The sequence below is a fragment of the Etheostoma spectabile genome, chromosome 10 (genome assembly GCF_008692095.1).
Source record: "Etheostoma spectabile isolate EspeVRDwgs_2016 chromosome 10, UIUC_Espe_1.0, whole genome shotgun sequence".
NCBI classification, from domain to species: Eukaryota; Metazoa; Chordata; class Actinopteri; order Perciformes; family Percidae; genus Etheostoma; species Etheostoma spectabile.
Genome location: NC_045742.1, coordinates 30192112 through 30196386, shown reverse-complemented (window position 1 = coordinate 30196386; position 4275 = coordinate 30192112). Strand labels below are relative to the sequence as shown.

General features: G+C 42.0%; 1 long non-coding RNA gene and 1 other non-coding gene across 3 annotated transcripts in view; both read right to left on the bottom strand.

Moving 5' to 3' along the window:
* Positions 1 to 2427: 2427 nt before the first annotated feature.
* LOC116697009 (uncharacterized) overlaps positions 2428 to 4275 on the bottom strand; it is a 2224-nt gene continuing 376 nt past the window's right edge. Inside the window, exons 2-5 of one of the 2 annotated variants that reach the window (XR_004333888.1) lie at positions 3659 to 3740; positions 3170 to 3227; positions 2936 to 2996; positions 2428 to 2690 (exon numbers count right to left, since the gene is read on the bottom strand). This is a non-coding gene — a long non-coding RNA (uncharacterized LOC116697009). The remainder of the gene's footprint in view (positions 2691 to 2935; positions 2997 to 3169; positions 3228 to 3658; positions 3741 to 4275) is intronic. The other variant, XR_004333889.1, reaches the window with a different exon arrangement.
* On the bottom strand, positions 3343 to 3541 carry LOC116697439 (small nucleolar RNA SNORA74). Its single transcript, XR_004333998.1, has one exon. It is a non-coding gene; the product is annotated as a small nucleolar RNA SNORA74 (small nucleolar RNA).

The window sequence follows — 4275 nt, the reverse complement described above, 5'->3', positions numbered from 1 at the left end:
GGGGGGGGGGTGGAACTTTATTAGGGTGCATAGTATCCTGGGTCCATGAAATAACTGGCCTTTAAAAATAAAAATCTGCCTGCTTCTAAGGACATTCATTTTCACAAAGAAAATGAATCATTCACAAAGAAAATGAATGTCCTTAAAAGGTTGGATTTTCCTAATTTTTTTGAATTTAGGTGTAAAAATTAATTTCCAAAAGATGTTTTTTTTTTTTTAGCATGGGTGTGTAAACTTATGCAAGCCACTGTATTGTATCCCAGTATTTCATGTATATTCTGTGCTGTGTGACTGACCTTTTGCTGCTGTAACACTGTAATTTCCCATTTTTGGGGATCTATGTAGCCTATATATCTATATATATGTAGATATATACATACACTGCTACTTACTGGCTTTACGTCATACTTTACATGTGAATGTATCACATAAGCTGTTTGATGTTCTTTACTGATCTTTCATACATGCTCGTCACAGTGGCAGAAAATCCTGTCAGAGCCCATGGACAGCAGAGCTGTACATCTGCTGTATATGGATATCATCTATATTATTCTATTGTTATGGAACTAAAGGCTGGGCAACTGGTTACTCCATGAAGGCTCATTGCTCTTTTAGAGGATGGGGATCGGCCAATCAGGAGCTCAAGGATGCAGGAAGTAGGCCTTAGGGCTGGGCAACATATACAGATATTATATTAACATCGATATATATGACTAGACATAGTCTTAATGACACGTGTTGTTATCCTGGTTTTAAAGGCTGCATTCCAGTAACGGGATGCCATTTTCTGAACTCTCCAGACTGTTCTAGCTGTTCTTTTATTTATCTTTACCCACTTAGTCATTACATCCACATCACTGATGATTAAACTCTCAATGTGTTCATATTTTGTAAAAGCATCAACAGTCAATCCTACAATATTGACACAATATTAGCATTGATGTACTTGGTCAAAAATATTGTGATATTTGATTTTCTCCATATTGTCCAACCATAGTAGGACTCACTGTGCAACAAAAGATATTTAACTTTCACTTACGAAGATAAAACTGTATGTTTAAGTCTGACTTTGTGCAGATGACCACGTCTCACAATGGGTTGCCTAAGTAACGGATTCCTAAAAAAAGCAGGACATATTCCATACCTTTGATTTGTTCCATGGGGAACGCATTGAATGCACCTCATCTTGAAACATGAATGTGAGTGTGATGCTGCTGGTGGTGCATGGACTGCTGAAACACTGAAGATGAAGTTATGCTGAGTCACAGCTGAGATCATTAAATGCTGTTGACGGAGCGTATCGTCTATACACAGTATTTCCCCACATATTGAAGTAGAAGCTGTACATGAAAGAGCCTTTGATATGGCATCATATATGACAGCTGTGCTCACCTAACAGAAAATGAACTGCTGCTAGGGTAACAAGTTAAAGAACACAACTTACAGCATCAATGGTAAACACAAAGGGCCTACTTTCATGTCACTGTTAATCATCTAACGGGGCCCGTGTGCTGGGAGTGCCACTGCACTCACTGATCATTGAATCTGTTCTGGAACATTTAACAGCTTTCCTTCGTCATACCAACACTTTGTGTTGCCTAGAACTCAAAACTATATTTGTGTGTAACAGTCATCTGAACTTTATATTCAAAAGCAGAATATATGGTTTATTAAATACATTTAAACATACAAGGAATGCATCCTAATTAGGAACAGTGGGCAGCCATAGTCCAGCACACAGGGACGACTTTTTCTTCAATCGTGAATATTCAGATTTTACAAGCCACTTCATAGACTACCATCGTCACCGGCAGATTTTAAACCGTGGGCAGCAACCAGCTCCAGGTGTAATGCCAATGCTTCTGCAAGACAATGGCAGCAGTTTCTAGCATGCTTGTCTTTATGGTGAGGAAAACCACGCAAACTCCACCAAAAGTCAAGCCCAGGACAGGGGTCCTCAGCAGTACTAACCACTGAGCCCCCATGTTTAGGTCACACTACATTGTTCAATCTATAGATGCGTTGATGGACTCCAACATCTGACAACAGCATTCTAGCAACATGTCACCATTTGGTTCACTTCTTGGTGGTGCCCCCCCCCCCACGGCCCCACCACCATCACTTGACCTCACAATACGGTTTTGGCACTGCATTTATAAAGGTCATCTGGCTGGAATTTGATTTCTAGAATATGAGTGACATGGGAATCACTCAAACAGCAGACATCTCAACATTATTGCAGAATTTAAGTCACAAGAGTTACAGCAGTTTCAAACACATTCCAACTGAGTTTTGATCATTTTCTTTAATGCAGCTAAATAACAAACCAATTATAGATGTTGGAGCACCAAATGAGGATTAAGGTTCAGAAGTCACAGGAGGCATTATTGACTTTGGTCTTTATGATACAGACACCTCATCACTACACCTTATTATTCCTTTACAACTGGCACTCACAAGACCTAGAGACAATTTGACAAACTTATGATTTAAGGACTTTATTAAACAAATTATATTCTGATACAATAATTTCCTGTAGATGTGAATACAGACAATGCCTTCAGGATATTACATGTACAAGTCCTGGTTGTGGCTTCAACCAGGTAGAAAGACTTGCTAAACACGTTACTAGTGACTTTCAGCAGCTGACAGGATCCACTCAGACCGACCAGGCAGCATTTCACTCAAACCTAGAAAAAGAGCACAGTGTAAACAAGCAGCCCATACCCAGGCTCAGTGACATGGACTGTTACACAAATGTTTCAAGTCTTTAGTCAGGTTCTGGTAAACTGTTATTACTGAACCTGTGCCAAAAGTCCTGAGTTTTCTCTCCCAATACAATATTCCACAGCAGATGAGAAGTCTCTGCCACGGCAGTACAGATTGGGTTTACACCATCTACACACAGTACCAGGCCAACAGACGTCATACATACCAGGGCCGGGCTGTGGTCCAGCGGCGATGCTGCCCCCTGCAGGCCAGCTGTTCACAAGCTGCTGTAGAAAATAAGAGAAGTCAGTACAGGGATAGGCATGCGCCGATGTTGCTGACAGTCAGCTGCTATGCTCAGGGTTTATGGTTCACCATGGGTTTGTCAGCATGATGTGTTACATTTTGAGTCATCACTGCATGTAACATGACTGCTCAAACATACAAATGCCACACTTACCCTCAGGCAGCTGGCAGCATGACTTAATCCCACACAGAGCAGCCTTCAGGGGCTCAGCCTGCAACATCAGCAGAAGAAAAGAAAGTTTGGTTGAGACAGGTGTACCAGTTTCAATTCAAGCCAACATTTCTTAAGTAGTCACTAATGTATAATATCCATGTGGTGGTGGTGTGAATGTTCGGCCCGTCACTAGGCCGGTCCTGCTGGGGGATCAGGACAGGCCACTCTCGTTGGGCCAGGCCCTGCAGCAGCTCAACAGCAGCCAACTCTAAAACAGAGCCAGCAGAGCTGAGAGCCACTACAGAGACTTCCTCTACCAGCGCTGTAACACTGAGCCAGACACGGCGCCTGGACAGCTGACTTAGCGCTGGCTGGAGGGCTCTGCTACAATAAGGACAGGGAAAACCTGAGAAGCCTCATGCAGAGCTCTCTAGATCATAAGTGATTCCACTGAAGCTAATTATTTCTGCAATTGTTCTGTACATTTACCTTTAGACCCAAAGGAAAGCAGCGCTTTATCCCATAGCTGCAACTCTGACACACCACCTGTCCAACAGGAGAGCCGGAATCCCTGAAAGACAACATGTACATCACTTTTTTGCACATCATAGGATTATGCCCCCCACAGGGCTGCAACAGCCTGCCATTGAATGAGCCATAGTTTCTCACTACTTTCCTGCATTTTAAGGTAACAACATGTGCAGCAGCCCACGTGTTGCAACTTGAAAAAGTAATATCCCATACGAAATTTACTTAAATTTTTGCTTAAACTTTAATACTGTTAAACATTATGTACCGTTAAACATAACATTACTATTTGAAGCATATATGAACCAACCAAATCACGTTAGCGTTACAGTTTTGTCTCGACAAGATCTCTCTTGCAACAATGCGGACACTCTCCGATGTAAGTCGAGTGCAGATTTGATTCGCGCATGCTCAGATGTAGATTGAACGGTTTACGGCATGCCATACTGAAATTTGTGAACTATGGTTGTTTAATTGCTCACGTTAGCTCACTTATTTGTAATGGCGGTAAGTTTAGTAAACATCTCGGGCGACTTGTGTTAACCATTTTTGGCTGACAGTACCGCTAGCCCCCCCCC